Below are 21,401 nucleotides of genomic sequence, written 5' to 3'. Positions count from 1 at the left end.
ATCCTTGTTTGCACCGTTTATTTTAGGGCTGAGATGAGAAGAAGTTGCTGAAAAGTAAAAAACTCGTACAGAAATGTAATAGGACAGCAGTGCTTTAGACAACGCAGCATAAATAAACCTTCTTGATGCGCAGAACTAATGTATCCCGTCATGAATTTTGAGCAGGAACTAAGTAAAACTGCTGGTACTTAACTCCCTGCCTTTTGCTTTTTTTCAACGCGAAAAAGCAGCAGTGCCCCACCTGACAGGAGCGTTTTCGATGAGTGGTCCACGCTTTCCTCTGTACTTCCTTGCTGAGATTGTAGAAGAAAGACTCTATAAGCACCGAAGTTTGATACACATATTTTTCCGTCCCTGTAATTGGCTGCATCCTCCTTAATAAGAGCGCACCTGGCTACAGTCCCCTTCCACGCGGTTCACAGTTCTATAATGAGTCCTGAACATCGGGCTGAGAATGTGATCAGAACAATACAATTAATCAGCAGACGACGCACAATCTCAAAACCAGGAAAATTGCGCGCAGTTAGATATCCCGCCTAAAACTAATATTTCATTCTACGGAAAAGGCGAAGTTGTGGCACATAACAAAGAAGAGAGTGTAAGATAAAAATTCTGACAGTCAGCAGGGCCACCTGAAGGTGAAAGCATAAATCAAATGCCTCGTACCATCTGCTATGAAAAACTTAGTAGAAATTAGGCTCGCCGAGTGGTCTAAAAATAGTTCTCTTAACAGTGCGCTGGCACACATCTCAAGACAGGAATATGCTAAAAGGAATCTTGAAATTTGACTTTAATTGGGCAAAGCTAGTATTCGAATTCCAACACAAGTCCTGGAAAGTCAACCTCTTTTCAAAAGGCGCACATTAATCAGGGCAGGGATTTAATTTGTACCGTATCTGTAAGGCACATACATCATGGATACTCTGCGGCTATTCCGGGGAACCAATATTTATAATCTGTTTTGACAGCATTTTTTGCACAGTTGGCACGTTTTTATACTTTATATTTCACTCTAGGTAATATGTGTTTTACATATTTCGCGGGGAACCAACAAATGATTAACTATGTACAAGACCGCCATTTAGGAAAACACTTCTGTCTATTCAAAATGATTAACAAATATACAGCAGGTGTTGCAACATTCTATACATTTTCACTACAATACAATAGATCTTGTTGTATTTATGAGCGTGTAGGAAATATAGAGATACTCTTTATTCTGGGATCGCGAAGTCGATCTCTTTACAGTAAAGATGATTTTGAAATAATTAGTCTCAACCCAAGAGCACAACTCAGTGCTATGTAGCCACGTGTACCGGGGCAAACCCTTGAGGAACGTTATTGATTGGTATTTGATATTCAGCAATACGAATTTAAAGTGGGTAGACTCACAAACTCCTACACAGGCCTCAATTATGATTTTGCTGGTAATTGGAGGAGACCGAGACCAAGGATGCCAAATCTAGCTGATATTATTACTCGAATTACCAACCATTCTAGGTTTTCGGGCTTAGAATGGGGAATACCATACTGGGCCCAGGTCCAACACCACATGGTGTTCCCAATTCCAGAGGTGATTCTGCGCACATTATCCTCCGACTTTGAGCAGGAGGAAATGGTTGTCTGTAATGTATTTGTAGTGTTCCAACAGCCGTTCGTAAAATACTGAAAAAGTCACAATTTACAGAAACTATTACGATATAAAACGGACTCAGAGAGGCAGTGATACTATGGAAGTGTGGCAAGGGCTTTGAAATGTAAGGCTTTTCACAAATGTTGACATGTACACCAAGTAGTAGAGTAACAAAACTTGAGGATCCCCCTGCAAAGTACATGGAGGGACCCCCCTCCTTACTCAGCCAGGAGCTCTGAGGCCAGAATACTGAGCTCTGAGGCCAGAAGACTGGCTAGTCACTTAAGCTTACTGAACAAAGTTCTTGCCTTCACCATACATTTTCTAAATTTGGCTAGATCCGGGGGAGCAGTGCTGGAGAGAAGAACTGATACAGCGTAAACACGTCCATGTGCCCTTGTAGACAGAAAAATCGGTCTTAACAGTGTGCGTCGTTGTTGTAGCAAGATTGGGCAGCTGCTTATGAGATGCAAAAAGGTTTCCTCTCTGTTATTACAAAGTATGATGCGTGATAGTGATTCACACCCACACATTAAGGGGCATATTTATCCTCCGTCTGCGCCGAATGTGCGTCAAAAGTTTTGATGCACATTCAGCGCAAACCTTGCCCCATATTTAAACTTTGACGCCCGAGCCCGCGGACGTCAAAATCCCGCCACGTACGTAATTTTCTGGATGAGGGAAACCGCCTTGCGTTAATGATATGCAAGGTAGGTGTTCCCATCCAAAAAATAACACAAACACCCGTGTGTCGTATTTATGCTACAGCGCAAAAATCACACACGGCCAGTAGGCAGAGTTGGAAAATGACGCACAGCCCAATTTGCGTAAAAAAATAACACCTGGGCCAGGGCAGGCGTTAAAATGGGGCAAACACACCTGTATTTAATGAAACCACACAGAAGCAACAGCAGAGCAGCAAAAGGAAGACATTGAGGTGCTTCTCATCCAGCGTGCACGCAGACACAGAGCACAGCAACAACAGCAGCTTCCACAACACCAGCAGGGACCCCAAAGGCAACGCAGAAGGTAGGAGAGGATATTTCGCACCAGGACAACCCTTCATGGCCTCAGGGAACATAACATCATCCAGAGGTACAGGTTGAACTGGCAAGCGATTCAGCAGCTGCTGCACAACATTGAGCCACAGTTGGCACCCAGCTTACAGACAACCCGCACCATCCCACCAGAAACCAAGCTGCTAGCTGTACTACACATGCTGGCAAGTGGCTCCTTTCAAACCACTGGCGCCCTGGTTGCTGGGATCTCACAGCCATCATTCTCCGCCTTCCTGCCCAAGGTACTGGATGCCATCATCACACTCACACCCTGCCACATCTGCTTCCCAAACACACAGCAGAAGCAGCAGGAGACCAAATAGGGTTTTTACCTCATTAATGGATTTCCACACGTCCTTTGTGCCATTGACTGCAAACATCTACGCCTTGTGCCACCTGCTGCAACTGAGCATCTATACCGCAACAGGGAGCACACACACTCTATCAATGTGCAGGCCATTGTGGATCACCAGGGATTGATCACCAACATCGTGGCAAAGTATCCTGGGAGTGTACATGATTCATTCATCTTCCGTCACTGTACCATCAATCAACACTTCCAGGATGGACGATATGGCAATGGACTACTTGTTGGTAAGTACAGAAACCTACTTATATACACACTGCACAGCAACCCTCTAGGACAACCAACACATACACCACAACAGCGACATGTGAACAGGAACACATTGAGGTTGTGACACCGCTAGGCATGTTTGATAGGTCTGCAGTGAACTTGTCACACATGTGAAAATAGTGTACAGTCAAATGTTAAGACGTCAATGATCACAACGTATGGAGAAGTTGAGCTAATTGTCACCTCACAAAATGTAAGCGTCTCACTGATGTTTAAATTGATCCATTGCATTTGTCTAAAGGTATGGGATGTCCAGGGTACATAGATGCTAACGTGGTACCAGCACTGTCAATTTGAATCTGTGTATGGAACTATCATCTCTCCCCCAGTAAAGACACAGGGACACCTGTAACACAAGTCACAATGCTAGGGAGTACCCACTGTACTGCAACTCCCAAAATATACTGCTGACAACCAGTCAGCAGGCAAACACTCATTCAGCCAAGGAAACAACCCAATGCTGATGGTACATCCTAGAAGCCTAGGAATCAACACAATAACACAAAAGAGTCACAGACAACACAAGACAACTCCTGCCATGCAAGGTGATGTTAATGGGGCATGCTACATCAACATGATCTCAATCATTTTGTCTTTCAGCTGATCAGGGGTATGGGATCCAGCCATGGATTATGACACCATTTGGCAACCCAAGCACTGCAGCAGAGTGTGCCTACAATGAGGCACATAGGAGGACACGCACCATAGTCGAGAGGACATTTGGCATCCTGAAGTCTAGATTCAGGTGCCTCGACATCACTGGTGGCAGCCTCCTAAACTCACCAGAAATGGTCTGCAAGATCATTTTAACATGTGCCATCCTGCACAACATTTGTGTACGAAGGAACATTCCCCTGAAGAGAAGGACTAGGAGGACGCTGGCCAGCAACATGAGGGGGACCAACCAAACACAGCTGCAGGATTGCGTAGACACCAACATATTGTCAACAATTTCTTTTGAATCAACTCACCATCACTACTGTATCAACATATGTAAATAAACACCTATAATAATCACCATATCATGGTCTGGGTAATCATTTTTGCTCACCTTTATCTCCAACTATCAGAACAAGAGTGTAGCCTCATGGAGCATTGCTGATATACCGATCAGGACACAGAAATTTCCAAAGCAATTGTGATGCGTATTATTCAACAGTCACATTCACACACACTGTAAATGACATATGTCCTGTACATTTCACCTTTGAAGGGCAATAGCAGAGGACCTCACCTATTTCACACATACATGTTGGCAACATGATTCATTGCAGCATATGGCACACAACTAAGACACCATAGTCAATGATGGAACAAAATGCATCATACATGAAGCAGGGGATGTGCAATTGCAACAGTAACATTAATGTATGGCCACACCCTTGACAGTAGTAACTGTTACATCACCTATCTTTGCAAGGACCATGTGTGACTAGAATTCCATATAAGCAGAACATAGAGAGCACAAGTGCCACACCTATGACAAGCATTGCGCACAAGACATTCCATGTACATGTCAGCCCATGTCCTAACTCCTGACACACCAATGTTCCCGGTCTCACCCCACCCATCTTAAGAGGCCCCCGGAATGGTAATATTTATACCCAGATATTCCCTCCTCTACACACACACAGACTAACAATATTAATCCAGTGTGCTTCACCCTTTAGTATGGTATACCATAGTCGTTGTACATCTGTCTGCATGGACGTCAGGTTAAATAATGCACTGGCTAGTAGTCTCTAAGCCCTGTTCTCACCTGTAGTTTGCTCCCCCTGTGAAAGGTACTGTTGGCCATTTGAACTCAATTCTTGTGTGAAACTGATGCATCACACACCTGTGAGCACCTCCATGCAGACCAGCCATTTGAACATGCACTGCCTTTGCAGATGCTTGGAACAGCATATAAGTTGCCATTTTTTCGATTACACTGTTATGCATTGCTAGAAAAATACGCTGTGTAACACAGCCCTTGGGTTTATGTGTCACCTTCCAAAACACAAGACAAACACAGTTTTCCATGTCAACTGTCTTGTTCTTCCTCCGACCAGTCTTAGTCAGACCACTGAGTATGTACCTTGTGAAATTGCTGGATCCTGAGTGACCCTGCATCCTAGCAGCCTGACTGGCACCTGTCTGTGCGTTACTCTAAAGGTTCCTTATGATTACATATGTATCATACTTGCTTTCCCAACCCTCACATTCCTCCGGGGGTATTTTGTCAGGTGGTTCTTCAATGCATACTCAAATAAGTTATTCAGCATAATCTGCTTATTTATCGTACCATAATTGGGAACTTGTCTCCAAAAACCCAGATCATGGCCTATCCCTTGTCTGTGTCTCATGTATGTATGAGCGACAAAGTGTGACAGTGTACCATGGCCATATGCAGGGATTGGGTATGGTGCCTCCAGCAGAACCAGCTACCTCTGATAATGTGCATGAAAAGTCCACACATTAGGACCCTGCCAGTTCACACGCTGATTCACATTGCTCACAACATATTGATGGGCTGTGCGTGGTGAATAGCTGCGAGATTAATCAACACAGAGGCTATGATGTTCCCAGATGCAGTGGGAACTTTACAGGCCAACCTGTGTACAAATGTTGTAATGATACCTGCCGGTACAAGACTCCTAAAATATGATCTCACTCAGCACACCAAAGTTGCCCTGTTGACAGTCTCATAACACGTCTGCAGTGACAGGGTGGGACCATCCCCATGTGGGTTCTTATATCCTCATTGGCTTTACTTCCATTGATCTCCGAAGGATACGCAGTAGATACAGGAATAGCTGCCACTGACTCATGACTAGACCTGGATGTAACTGTGACAACATCGACCCCTAAAAATATACAGGATCAATATTGGCCCACACACATGAACCAGACACCTCTGTGCTATTGATCACTGGAAATATGTGGCCACGTGCTGCTTGGTCTGCTGGTCCGCCACTGCAACAGGAGAGTTGTGGCTCTGTCATAAGACCACAATTGTGGCATGATATTACAATTGTGGTTCACCTTTGGCTTTGTGTGTCAATAACACAGTACCCACTTAGTCAGTACGTGTGCCTAACTCATTGTGGGTTCACCAACAAGTGCCTAGGAAGCAGTATCCAAAATTCCAGGACATGTGATGGGCAAGTTTTGGATCATTGACATGAACAAGCGTCTGCTATCTATCCGGTGCATGCTTTGTCATTTGTGTTTACGTTACCCAAAAACTACAAAGTGCACACAGCAGATGTTGCTGCATGTATGACTAACACATGTCCTCTCTCATTTCCACACTGACTTACATTTGAGGGTTGGACACATTGACTCCACATTCATACAAGCATATTTGTAATAATGCATCTTGTGATGCTCACACAGTGGGTCAACAACAATATTAGTTGTCAATGCACACACATTGAGCAATAGGCATTGAGGTATTGTAGTTATGTGCGTCACCTTGCTATCCTCTCCTGACGCTAAACATGCCCAATTTGTGCAATACAGATATGTAGGACACATATTTGGCCATCTATTGCGTCAGTCAAGAGTGAAAATCCTGTACATGAAGTACCGGATCATGGTCCTCAGTGTATGATGTGTCACATGTGCCCATACACCGTCATGACCAAAGTGGGTGCAATCAGCCTATCTCAGTATTGTCACAACAGTAATATTACATAAAAATGGTAAAATGACCCAAACCCAGTTAATGCCAGAAATTTTGCCGCTTGCACGTCCAAAAATGACACACAGGCATCAAAAAATTATGCTCATGGCTTAAAAACAACGCATAATGCCCTGAAATAACCATTGCCCCTGAGCTGTATCTTCCACACTGTACCTCAGAAAATTGGTTAGGTGTAAAACTATTTCCAAACATATGGATGCGGGCTCAAATCTACTCCTGTGCGTCGAAAAAAATGACACGCAGGCTGTATGTGTCAAAATATTTTGACGCATGACGATAAAAACGCTCACCATTTTAGGCAGGAAGTGATATAATAGGATATCCTGTTTAAAGATTATGTACAGTGGGTGTACTTTCACTTTCACTTTGCAGTCTGTGATATTTCCTGACTGTGTGGCTGTGTCTCAATTCGTCTCTGTATATTTAGTGAATGTGTCTCCTGTGTGGTCTTTTTATTGTCTTTTTGTGAATGAAAACTTGCTGCAGTATCCTGTCTGAGTGTTTTTTGTGCTCATTTGTGTTGTAAAGTATTGTCTTTGTTTTGTTGGGAGTCTGTCGTGGGTAGTTTTAGTTTGGGTATAGTTGGGCTGTGTTAGTTGTTTATTTGAATTTTTCCTGTTCTACTTTCCCCCTATTCTCCTTTGTACCCCTTTATCCCCTATTTCTCTTTTGCTACAAAGATGTTGGGTAGGCCTTGTCTTTGCAAGATGGGAGAGGAGGAGCTGGGTGGATTCATTTGGATGGTGTACCATTTCCTACCCCTAATGATTGAGGCAGGTAGGCGGGTGATACAGGGGTATCACACTGAGGCACAGAGGCTCAGGTGGGCAAAGGTGTTGCATCATCTGCAACAGATTTATCAGACACCAAGAAACGACCACCAGCTGAAGCACCGCTGGGCTAACCTTGTCTCCAGGGAGCAAGATCTGCTGGACCACCTGGGGATTGTGATTGGTGGCCCTGTTGGTGAGTACAAATCATGTTAATGTGCATGTTTAAATGCTCTGTAGTGACATCAGCTGCTTTTTACAATATCTGCCGGCAATGTTGTTGAGTGTGTGGAATGCTACTGAAACATACAGGGTCATATATCTACTTTGTTAAGGACCACAACTGCTAGCTGTTAGGAAGCAAGAGCTCCGCAAACTTACTGAATACATTTGCATTATCTAAGTTAGTGCTGACTTTGTGTCAAACAGCAACACAAATCAGGAGCCAATTATGTATAGATATAGGCCACAGTTGCCTGTGAGGTATAGAAATTTCCAAATCATTACCATCATTTGTTGACACAACAGCTAGACTGACGTTTGAAACACAACATGAGGCGGTAAATGAGTGCAGGCTTCACGTCAATTGATGATAACAATGTGGCCCGAACATATGTTTCCTGTGTGTCTGGTGAGTGTGTAAGGAAACCGATCATGGGAATTCCAAAAATCTTAGGGATTATTGTGTCCCTCCTTCATTTCGGATACATGTCTGATCTGGATTTGGACACATAGGGAACAAGTTCTAGCTGTGCTCAGCTAACATCTTAGACTGGTATTTGGAGTTTGTAGTGGCACATTTCAATTAGGGATGGCTGGCCAAAGGTATGCACATGGCTTCATATCTCTATGGTTGGTGCTACTCATCATAGCTGTGCCACATCAAATGAAGAAACTGTAACAACATGAGGGCTAACAACTGTCCATGCCCCTCTGTTCATTGTACCTGTGTTACATAAATATGTCATGGTCACAATGGCTGGTTGACTGGTAATGCAGTCCTCGCCGAAAATGGCTTTGGATGTCTCTCATGGATACACATGAAGAGACGAATACACTCCATTATTATGTTTGCTCACTAATGAAGGAGCATTTTTGCCAACACATGATAGTTAGGGCCACTGCATGTGTGCAGATATGTGTGTATCACTCACTGGAGACCCATGGTATGTACATGTTAGCCATGCTTAGTAGGATGCAGTATCATCATGTCTGAGAGGCTTTACTTTCTGATGTAATTTTACACATAGTATTTGTCTTTGGAATTGTTGTACAGTGCACAGACATTGAGCACATTTCTCCCTTCCATGCCTTACAGGGGGACCGGCACCCTACACAGTTGGCGAGGTGGCTTGATTCGAGGACCCAGACAACTCCAGTAAGTGCTGATGTGTGTGTTATGTGTTGTGTTTGTTGGTGATGTGTGATGGACTCCTGTGTGTTGGACACATAGCAAGCTGTGATGCGCTGGCCAATCATTTGTTTTGTTCCATGAGTGGAATATCATTTTGTCACCATCTTTGAGTTGGCCAATCCTTATCCCATTGTCTTATTTAGGCATTCAAGGTCAGTCCTGTAGGCACAGCAATGTGAATAGGGATGAGTCATGTGGATAAAACTTGAATCAGAAAGAGTCGCCCTGGACCAAATTAGTGAATTAGTCAGCCAGTCAGACCCAAATTCTCCCAGAATGGGGCTGCCAAATGCTTACCCACAGACTTCTGCTTCCCAATTCACTAATGCACTTATTAAACTGCAGGTTAAACTTCCTAGCAGCATATAGCTTCACATGTAGTGCTACGAGTATGTGGCACTTGAGTGCAATGGCCTAGGTGTGCATGCAACTCATGGCCAGGGGTGTTCTTGCATCTCTGTGTTTGTTGTAAGTCATGGCTTACTGTTAGTAAATGATGTGGACAAAGGTCTGCATTTCCAAACATGAGTGGCGATGGGATTGGTCAAGGGTTTGCTGTCTCCTATTTGGAGATCCTCCTTACCTGTGGTGTGTGTGCGGAGCAAAACACATGTCAGCTTTCCTATGCTTCCTGGGTGTCCTTGTTGTTAGAAATTATTAGTTGTTAGTCCCCCCCCTCAAACACAGGCATAGGTTTGTGAATAGTGTACCTAGGACTGATGATACAAGTTTGGTACACAGACATGTAAATCAGTGAATCACTTGTCTGAACCTAGTATACACACTCATGTTTAGCACATGATTACTGTACTGGCAAGTCCATTTACAACTTGCAGATCATGTGGCCCTAGATATCCATCCCGTACAATGACATTTGTAGCCCTGGCAGTGGTGGAGGATGTTCAGCATGATTGTTAGCTGACAACTGGCAGAACATAGATGGCAAATTCATGGCTGTTGTTACCCATCTTGTAGGGTTTGGATGTGCTATGTGTGATAGGACCTTTGTAGGCTGGCTTGCCATGTACTTCCTCTGGGACAATCAATGATCTGTATGATGATATGAGCTGTTACAAGTACAATAGATGTATTGTCTGATTTACTTCTTGTGCCATTTCACACAATGCAGTACCTAATGTTAGATTTTCTATTTGTCTTAACAGCTGCAAATATGACACCCATCCAGGTCAGGGAGTTTCAACGGCGGGCAATGAGGTACCAACACATACTTCAAGTCGAGTCTGGGTACCGAAAAATGGCACGCAGATATCGCCATGAACGAGCCTCCGGAGCCTGGAGGGCATTTCCACAAGGCGGACCTTCTTTGCTTACCACAACCACCACCAGCACCACCACCACTACCACCCAGGTGGCACCACCAGCAGCTGTGTCCGTTGCAGGAACATCCAAAGCAACTGCTCCATGCTCCAGCACAGCACCACCTGCAGGGCAGCCAACAGCCATGGACACTACACGGCCCCATACTTCCTCAGCTGGCACCCAGACAACCCCAGCTGCAGCCATTGACCCTGCTGCTTTTGGAAAAATGCAGCGAAAATTGGACCGTGTCCTCAGGAAGATGAGCCGACTGCAGCAGGAGGTGCGACAGGTCAACCGGCGGGTGCGTTCGATCAAGAGGACCCTCCGGAGGGACAACATGTAGATAATTAGACGGACATGATTCCCTCCCCTCCCTCATCTTTCCTGGTTCTTATACTTTGTGGGTTTATGGGGCTTAGTGTTAGGTTAGTATAGGATGTCAGTTCAGTTAGTGTTAGTGGGTGGGGGGTCCTGAATATTTCTACTGTTTATTTATAAGTGTGTGGGTGGGTGGGGGTCAATATTGCGGTTCTTGTGTGTTTACAAAAAAAATAACAAAAAAATCTAAAAATTAAAACAACAAATTACAAAAAAATATATATTTGTTTAGTATAGGATAGTATGTGTTTAGGTTATTATCTGTTGTCCTCCAAGTGTCCTGTCTCATAAGGGGGGCGGGGGGTTGATGTTTAGAACATTTTGTTAAGTTTAGCTTGGGTTAGTTAGGGACAGTTGTGGGTAATGAGTAATTAGAGTAGATTAGTGTAGGTAAGGCTTTTCCCCCAGTTTCACTTCTGTTTTTACTGTTAAATAAATATGTAGGTAACCCTTTACAGTATGTGTCACATGCTTGTAGATCAGGGCCTTGGCATGAGTGTACAGTGTTTCCTTTGTATTACATTTTGTGTCCTATGCTGCTAACAAATCACAACTGAGCTGTAACATTGCTACCCCAAAGCTACTTAGCAAAGATTCGGCCAATCATTGCAACCACCAATCACAGTTGCCATAGATCCCAAAGTGTGTTTTTCCGTAATGTATGTTTTCAATGTCACATACTGTGCTTCCAGATTTAGGATTGGGGACACTGTGTCATGTCTGACTGCAGTCTCATGTCCAAGGAAACCCTTATAACGTGAGTGGTATTAAGCTCTCTTGTAGAATAGTGTACATAACTCACATAGATCATTTGTTACACTGTTCAGCATGATTACTTATTTGGATGTAAACTCATACACCTCCATTCATGCAGTTTAGTGAGTGTTTGTTTATATTTGTGGGCAATGTTACATATTTTAGTTTTGTATTGAAGCAACATTTTGAAGGCACTATTTTATGGTTTAGATATCCCTGGAGGAAGCGTTATTCTGTCCAACACAGCATTATGGTGTATAGTTTCTATTTTCCTCAGAAATTACCCTCAGGAAGGGCAGAGTATGGTAGAATCCAGGCCACTGTGCATAGTTATCAGCCCACATTATTTCAGGACAGTTGTATTGACAATCTATGATATTTGACATGAGGCAAAATTCTGTGATCTACTGCGCGGTTGATGTGTTACATTACACAGAGACAAAGTGGTTGTGTAGGTGCTATTTATTTAAAAGTGCTGTAGTGCTCTATGTACAATGTCCATGATTGTGAGTCCATTATAGTGACATCTTCCATTGTGATCCTACACAAGTGCAAAAGGACATGCCTTTGCACATGCTGGGGTGAAGTGTCAGACAGTGCAGAGGGACAGGACTTGCCAATGAGTTAGTGAGAGACCATCACTGGCCAGGCTGACAAGATAGACAGTGGTTTGCAGAACAGTGCTTGAGTACAGTTGTTGCAAGAATGGCATGTTAAAAAGCGAAGAACCTTGGTAATAGGTGGCCATGTGGCAGGGACTAGTGCTTCCGGGTACTTTTACGTGTGAAGGTGATCTGTTCCTGGTCTTCATTCTTCTGATGTGTGTGTTGCCTCCTCTGCCCTTGGTGGTGGTGGTTGTGAAGGGGCAACACACACCTCAGTGTGTGTAGACGTGGAGTCAGACATCCTGGTAGCTGCTACCTGTGGGTGTCCTAATGGCAGTACTACTGCAAGGAGGATCTGCTGGTTCTTAAGAATAGCAGCCACATCACGATGGTAGGCAGCCAAGTCGGCCCTGAGGGGTTCAATGTTGCATTCGTGCACGTGTTGACAGGATTGCTGTTGTAGGTGTTGGCTCAACTGTATTACAACCTTGCCTTAAGATGCCATGTGCCTTTTCTGCAGGAGGAGGAGGCTGGAGATGGCCGTGTGGCAGCAGTGGACCGTGTGGACAGTGAGGACGAGGAGGCAGAGGATGAGGATGAGGACAACAGAACTGCAGTGATTCGACAATACTTTTAATGACACACAGGTAAGGCAGTGGTACTTCACATTTCATTGCCATTTTCTGGATTATCTTTGTCACTGGCATGCTGTTATGTCCCACTTCTATGCCCACTCACTGTACCCTTTGGCAACTCATTTTGCAGATGTTGGTGCCCCACTATCACTCCTGGTGTGATCACTGCAGCCAACTACAGGTCTTTCCTATGTGAACATTACTGTACAATTGAATTGCAATGTTTGAACCTGGTTAAACAAATACATACTTAAAACATTTGAAATACTCCATACTTGTATTTATTCAAAGGGTGTTTATTTTTAGTGCTAAGAAGGAGAGGGGCAAGTGCATTGGGATGGGGTTGTGATAGAGGAAAGTCCAGGGTATTGTTCCAGTCTATTTGTAGCACAGGTGCATTGTCCAAGGGGACATAGGAAGGGGAGCAATGTCACTTCAAGGTGGACAGAGTGACAGGGTAGGACACAAGGGTGACATTCAGGAGAGTCTCATTACCTGGCTGGGGTCTTGGCAATATTCTCTGCCTTCTGCCTGGATCACAGGGAAAGTTTGCGGGGTGGTTCACCTTCTGCAGGGGGAAGGGTGCTGGTGGGCTGTTGGTCCCGTGGCGGGGCCTCCTGTCCACTAGTGGCAGCAGAGATGGAAGGCAGTTCAGATGTCTGGCTAGTGGCAGGGGCCTGCTGTTGTGAGACTGCCTCCCTTATAATGTTGGCCATTTCTGCCAGCACCCCTGCTATGGAGACCACAATGTTGTTGATGGCCTGAAAGTCCTCCCTGATCCCCTGGTACTGTCCCCCCTGCAGCCGCCTGTTCTCTTGCACGTTGGCCAGGATCTGGCCCAGCGTATCCTGGGAATGTTGGTTTGCTCCCAGGATCTCAGTGGGTGCCTCCTGGTGAGTCAGTTCCCTGGGCTTGTCCTCCCCCTGGCGTGCAGCAGTCCTCCCATTTTCCCTGTTGTCCTGTGCCTCTGTCCCCTGAACCATGTGCCCACTGCCATTGACCCCAGGTCCCTGATTGTCTTGGGTATGAGGTGTGCCCTGCAGTCCCTGTAGTGGTGGAAACACTGCTGATTACGTGTCCTGGGGACAGAGGTATTGGTACGCTGAGTGGGTGCTGTGGTGGTGTTTTCAGATGGGCGAGGCTCTGTGGTGGAGTGTGACTGTGCCTGGGTAATGACTGTCCATAGGTCCCTGATGGGCTAGGTTGGTCATCCAGATCAAGGCGACCAGAGTTGCTATCATCAATATGGGCCTCTTCAGTTGGGGGACTGGATAGTGCTGGCACCTCTTCGCCGCTGACATTGGCTGGGGTACCTGTGGGGATGTAAATGCAGTGTTATTGTTTCTGTGTGTGACATATTGTGCATCAGTGGGTTGCCCTCTTTGGTTGTATTTGCCTTGGCAGCTTTCACTTGTGTACGTTGGTGTATGGTAGGATGTATAGTTCTCTCTAGTTTGCATGCTTTGGTGATAGGTGTCCTTACAGGTCTGTGAGTGGTGTCCATGCATTGGTATGGCATGCAGGGCTTGGCATTGGGTTGAGTGATCTGTAATGGTGGGGTGTGTGGGAGGTGGTGGAGTGATGGGAGTGAGGGTGAGGATGGGGGTTTGTGATGGCATGCAGGTAGGGGGGTGATAGTAATAGAGAGTTGACTTACCAGAGTCCAGTCCTCCTGCTACTCTGGCCAGGCCCTCAGGATGCATGATTGCCAAGACTTACTCCTCCCACACTGTGAGTTGTAGGGGAGGAGGTGGGGGTCCACAGCCAGCCCTCTGTACAGCGAGTTGGTGTCATGCTGCAATGGAACATACCTTCCCCCGTAGGTTGTTCCACCTCTTCCTGTTGTCATCCCTGGTTCTTGGGTGCTGTTCCACCATAGCTTTATCTGCATAGCAATGGATATCTGCTGCACCTGTGCTCCAAATAGCTGAGGCTCTACCCTGATGATTCCTCCAACATGACCCTTAGCTCCTCCTCTGAGAATCTGGAGTGTCTTTGTGTGCCATGGGTGTTGTGTGAGTTGGGTGGGTGAGGGTGTGTAGGGTGATGTGTTGGGGTGTGTGATGTGGGGTGCATGGGTCGCGTATAGGTGATGGTGGTGTGTGGCTGTAGTCGTGGTGTCTGTTTGTGTCAATGGTTTGTAGTCAGAAAGGGTTGTGGGTAATGTGGGTGTGTATTTTATAGTGGTGTGGGTGTGTGGGTGTGGTGTGTGTATCAGTGTCAGGTGTGTGTTTTTTAAATTGTCCAATGTGGTGTTGTTTTGTTAGTGTGTGTGTATTTTGAGCACGGCGGTATGTACTGCCAATGGTTTACCGCCATTGAATGTCCGCCGTGGTTATTCGTGGGTCATAATGTGATGGGCGTAGTTCTGTTGGCCTAATAGTGTGGGTTTTGATACCGCCAGTTTATCACTGACCTTTGGTGTGGCGGACTTGTGACTGTTGCTGAATAGTGACGGATTGGTGTGTGTGTTTCATAATATGGTGAACGGATATCCGCCAGGGCGACGGTAGGTTGGCGGCTGTCAGCGTGGCAGTGAGTGGGATTTACCGCCAATGTCATAATGAGGGCCTATGTTTTTTAAAACGTATAACTTTAACACTACTTACACTATTCACACATACTACCAAAAATTACTGCTCATGCCTCATAGCGTATATTCCTGCCACATTACCTCTATATCGTTTCCACTACATCTCTTTCAATTTACCTACTCCACTCTACACTACTCCATACTGTGCTCTTCCCCCCTGTGCCACTCCACTCTACACTATTACAATCTATGCCACTCGACTGTATGTCACTCCACTATATGCCACTAAACTCTATGTTAATCCACTGTATGCCACTCCACTCTACTCCATTTCACTCTATGCACTTGACTCAACACCACTCTACTATATGCTATTATACACTTCATTCTATGACACTGTTGCCTATGCCACTGCACTATGCATCCCTCCATGCTACGCTACTCCACAGTACACTATTTTGGAATAAGTAAATTATTAATTCTGCTCCACTGATGGAGTTGGCAGAGTTTTGGCCACTCTATGTTATGCTTGTAATGTGGCGTTCAGGCCAAATTCTACCAACCTCCATGTGGGAGAGAGTTTTCTCATGAGCCACTTGCCAAGTGTAAGTTGGTGAGCCCGAGTGAGATTTGGCATCACCAATTGTACTTTTCAGTCACTAGATAGTCACCCTGTGAGATTTATGCAATGCGAGTGGTTGTGACCATTAGCAGCCAGAAATATGCCAGTCAACTAGAAAAGCTACTCCTGGTGTAGCAAAATCAACTAGAGAAGATGTGCTCTAAAGCATGCTACTTGGTGCTATTTTCACTGATTGTTCAGTGTGGAACAATATCCCAGCACTATATCACAGCCCATTTCCATCCATTCTCTGAATTCCTCTGAATCCCACCTAGGTCTAACGCTATTGCGCTGCACACAACTCAACTGTACTACACCACGCTCCATGCTATAGTACTCTATGGCACTCCACTGTATGTCACTTCAGTTCACACCACTTCACTGTATGCTATTGCACTGTATGCATCTCCACTCTGTGACACTCCACGGCACGTCACTGCACTACATGCTAATCCAATCTAAACCAATCCGATGTATGTTATTTCACTGCATTTTACACCACTCCACTCTATGGTGGTCATTACAACATTGGCGGTAAAAGCCGCTTACCGCTGTGCAGAAGACCGCCAATACACCGCCACTGCCGCGGAATTCCGCCACAGCTATTATGACCCACATCTCGGAATCCGCCGAAATTCAGTCACCCACACAAGTCCGCCACACCAAAGGTCAATGTTAAACTGGCGGAAAAAAAAACTCCACCTCCACGCCAACAGAAACACGCCCATGCTATTACGACCCACAAATCTTTCAACCGCGATATTCCATTGGCGGTACACACCGCCGCGCTCAAAATACACACACATCTCCAAAACACTGCCACATTGGACAATTCCAAATACACACACCTGATACACATACAAACAACACTCCCACACACCCAACACAATATAAAACACACACCCACATCACCCACTAACCCCTACGACCACAAATTAGTCACAAAGGTGACAGAGAGATAGCACAGAATAGACAATCCCACCACACAGAGGCACAAAACACCACACACCACTACACATCACCACACACATCAACACTCACACCGCCCCACACATCACACACACCACCCCATGTCACGCCAAAGACACCCCCGTTTTTCCGAGGAGGAGCTCCGGGTCATGGTGGAGGAAATCCTACGGGTAGAGCCACAGTTATTTGGCTCACAGGTGCAGCACACATCCATAGCCAGGAAGATGGAGCTATGGCGAAGAATAGTCGACAGGGTCAACACTGTGGGACAGCATCCAAGAAATCGGGAGGACATCAGGAAGAGTTGGAACGACCTACGGGGAAGGTGCGTTCAGCGGTCTCTAGGCACAACATCGCGATTCAGCGGACTGGCGGCGGACCCCCACCTCCTTCCCCACAACTAACAACATGGGAGGAGCAAGTCTTGACCATCATGCATCCTGAGGGCCTCGGTGGAGTCGGTGGAGGAATGGACACTGGTAAGTCAAATCTTAACTATCATATCCCGCACCCTACCTGCATGTTATCACACACCCCCACCCTCACCCCCTCCCCTATCACTCCAGCTCCTCACTAATGTACTCATAACACAAACCACACATCCCAACACCAAGCCCTGCATGAGACAACTAAGCATGGTCACCCATCACTAAAGCATGCTCACTGCACATACCCATAACAACCCCCTAACCATCATGACACAAGCCCCCACACACGAATGCTTGCACTGGGGTACATGCACACCCATCCATTGCACACCATGACACACACACATGCAATAATCATGCTCTTATGCCCCTGCAGGATCACGAAGGACCGTCACCACACTGGAGGGTCCAGACATCTCCACTCCACCCACAGAAGAGGCCCACAGTGACAACAGCAGCTATGCCCTACTGGATCCAGATGACCAGCCCGGACCATCGTGGGCCTCGGGACAGTCGGTTCCCCTTGAACAGGCACAGCCCAACACTGACCTTCCACCCTCTGGTAACACCAGCACAGCACTCACCCAGCGGGCCCAAACCTCCGTACCCAGGACAGGTCAATCAGCTGTGTGTCCACCACTACAGGGAACCCAGGATAACCCACCACCCCAACAACAACAGGGACCTGGGGGCAGAGGTAGTGGGCACACAGTCCAGGGGACGGAGGCACAGGAGCACAGGGGAACTGGGAGGGCTGCTGTGCGACAGGGGGCGGACAGGCCAAGGGAACCCACTCTCCACGAGGCCCTCTCCTCCATCATGGGAGCATACCACCACTCCCAGGAGACAATGGCGACGGTCCTGGTCAAGTTTCAGGAGACGCTGCACCTGCAGGAGGAACAGTATTTGGGGTTCAGGGAGGAGCTCAGGACCATCAGCTCCACCTTGGGCACCATCGTAGGGGTGCTGAAGGACATACAGCAGACCATGAGGGACACCATGGCACTCCAAGGGGCCCCTGACACTAGCCAGGACGATGAACTGCCCACCAGCTCCGCCGGCGCTAGTGGACAGGACGCCCCGCCACCAGACCACCACACCAGCACCCCACCCCCTGCAGACGGACAACCACCACCCAAGCGGTCACTGAGATCCAGCAACAGGACAGAGCAAGATGGCAAGACCCCGCCAGGAAATGAGACCACCCTGATTGTCACCCCACTGTTCCACTTTGTTACCCTGTCCATACTTAAACTGCCCCAGCTCCACTTCCTCTGCCCATATGGGCAGTGCACCTGTGAGACTAATAGACTGGACGCTGCCATGGACATTCCTCCACCATCACCCATAACCATTTTACAACCCCCCTCCATTTTTGAGCACTTAAATAAACACCCTTGAACCACAAAACTATGTTGAGTCAGTCTATGATTTGGTAAAATGTATTATCAATGACAGTGTCAAAATGTGGTTCTAGTTGTAAAGGCAACATACCTATGTCACACATCACAAGTCCTTGAAGGATGCATGCAGATGACACACATTGGTAAGCACACCTGTGAAACCGTAATGTAAAGGAACAACTCAGTTACTAAATAATGCAATGAAATTACACACAGGATAGAGGAAGACGTGTGACAGTGAATGTAATGGTAAAAATTAAAATGTTCTCACCTGTGTGTCACTGGAAATATTGCTGTATGACTGACTCCCTGTTGTCGTTGTCTTCTTCCTCAGCTTCCTCCTCATCACTGTCCACAGGCTCCACAGGTGCCATAACACCGTCATCTGGACCATCCTCCTGCAGAAAAGGCACCTGGCGTCGCAAAGCAAGATTGTGAAGCATCGAGCAGGCGATGATGATCTGGCACACCTTCTTCGGTGAGTAGAATAGGGAACCACCTGTCATATGGAGGCACCTGAACCTGGCCTTCAGGAGGCCGAAGGTGCGTTCGATCACCCTCCTAGTCCGCCCATGGGCCTCATTGTAGCGTTCCTCTGCCCTGGTCCTGGGATTCCTCACTGGGGTCAATAGCCAGGACAGGTTGGGGTAACCAGAGTCCCCTAATAGCCACACACGGTGCCTCTGGAGTTGACCCATCATATCAGGGATGCTGCTATTCCGCAGGATGTAGGCGTCATGCACTGAGCCAGGGAACATAGCATTAACCTGGGAGATTTACTGGTCTGCCAAACATACCATCTGTACATTCATGGAATGATAACTCTTCCGGTTCCTGTACACCTGTTCACTCCTGTGGGGGGGACCAGAGCTACATGGGTCCCATCAATAGCACCTATGATGTTGGGGATATGTCCAAGGGCATAGAAGTCACCTTTCACTGTAGCCAAATCTTCCACCTGAGGGAAAATGATGTATCTCCTTACGTGTTCAGCAGAGCAGACAACACTCTGGACAGCACGTTGGAAAACATGGGATGGGACATCCCTGATGCCATGGCCACTGTTGTCTGAAAAGATCCACTTGCAAGGAAATGGAGCACTGACAGCACCTGCACGTCAGGGGGGATTCCAGTGGGATGGCGGATTGGTGACATCAGGTCTGGCTCCAACTGGGTACATAGTTCCTGGATAGTGGCACGGTCAAACCTGTAGGTGACGATTAAATGTCGCTCCTCCATTGTCAACAGGTCCACCAGCGGTCGGTATACCGGAGGATTCCGCCATCTTCTCAATTGTCACAAATGACGGTGCCTAGGAAGGACAACAGCGACCACAGACTCAACTTTTTTCCAGGTATGTACCCACAGTTACACAGAACTCGACACCAAACACAAAACCCTTCCTGTATGTGTGTTGAATGTAGGCCTAGCTATGTGTGACGCAGAAGTAAATGAAGCCATCTGGGCCCCTGAAATGGCGGCTGCCTGACCTCTAAACTGGGACAATGGGATTGTGGGGTAACTGGGTTGGTGTTGCACACCGTCGCGGTAGGGGGTCGTAGACCGCAGCGCAATGCTGCATTGGTTAACATTGGACCCTATGGGTCCCAGGAGCCAATGAGGAAGTGCGCTTGCGGTGATGATACGCACCACCGTGGACCTCACCGCCGCGGACGTCACCGCCATTTTCTATCAGTTCAATCACTAGATACCTGATCTTCGACAGGAGAGGACCTACACTGCAAGTGCTGCTGTGACCTCGGTCTGGAAGCGACGATGGCTGCTGCGTCTGGGGTAAGGGCCCCTGCCTTCACTGCTCAGGAGTTGGAGAAACTAGTAGATGGGGTCCTTCCCTAGTACATGCTACTCTGCGGTCCTCCAGACCAACAGGTTAGTACACAGGTTGTATGGGCTAGGCCTGGGTGGATAGGGCTGGTTGTAAGAGGGAAGGGGGCAGAGTTCAGGGAACAGTAATGCATGTGAATGAATGTGCCACATGGCTAGGGTAGGGAGGGGGGACACTCACATCGATGGTGCAGTTGGTAATGACTCCTCTTCTTCCCTTGTGCATGTCACTTAGGTCAGCGCCCACCAGAAGAAGGACATTTGGCGTGCCATCGCCAAGGAAGTCCGGACCCTGGTGGTCCACCAGAGACGGGGCACCCACTGCCGGAAAAGATGGGAGGACATTCGCCGCTGGAGCAAGAAGACGGTGGAGGCTCAGCTGGGGATGGCCTCCCAACGTGGGAGGGGTGTCCGTTGCACCATTACCCCCCTGATGTTCCGGATCCTGGCGGTGGCCTACCCTGAGTTGGATGGGCGCTTGAGGGCATCACAGCAGACATAAGGGGGTGAGTACACTCTCATTCTGCGGACTTTGCGCGCAGTGGAGGGGTCTGGGTGGGGGAGGAGTCCTGTGGGTGTACCTAGGCCAGGCAGAAATACGTAGGCTAGGCCCCTCCGTAATGCAGGCCATGTGGCACTCTACCCCACCGCAGTAGAGTGCCAAGTACAGGTATACATGCCCCTGTGGCATCCATGTGTGCAGATGT

Source organism: Pleurodeles waltl, chromosome 4_2 (genome assembly GCF_031143425.1).
Source record: "Pleurodeles waltl isolate 20211129_DDA chromosome 4_2, aPleWal1.hap1.20221129, whole genome shotgun sequence".
Taxonomy (NCBI): domain Eukaryota; kingdom Metazoa; phylum Chordata; class Amphibia; order Caudata; family Salamandridae; genus Pleurodeles; species Pleurodeles waltl.
The sequence above is the reverse complement of the archived record's forward strand: the minus strand, read 5'-3'. Positions refer to the sequence as shown.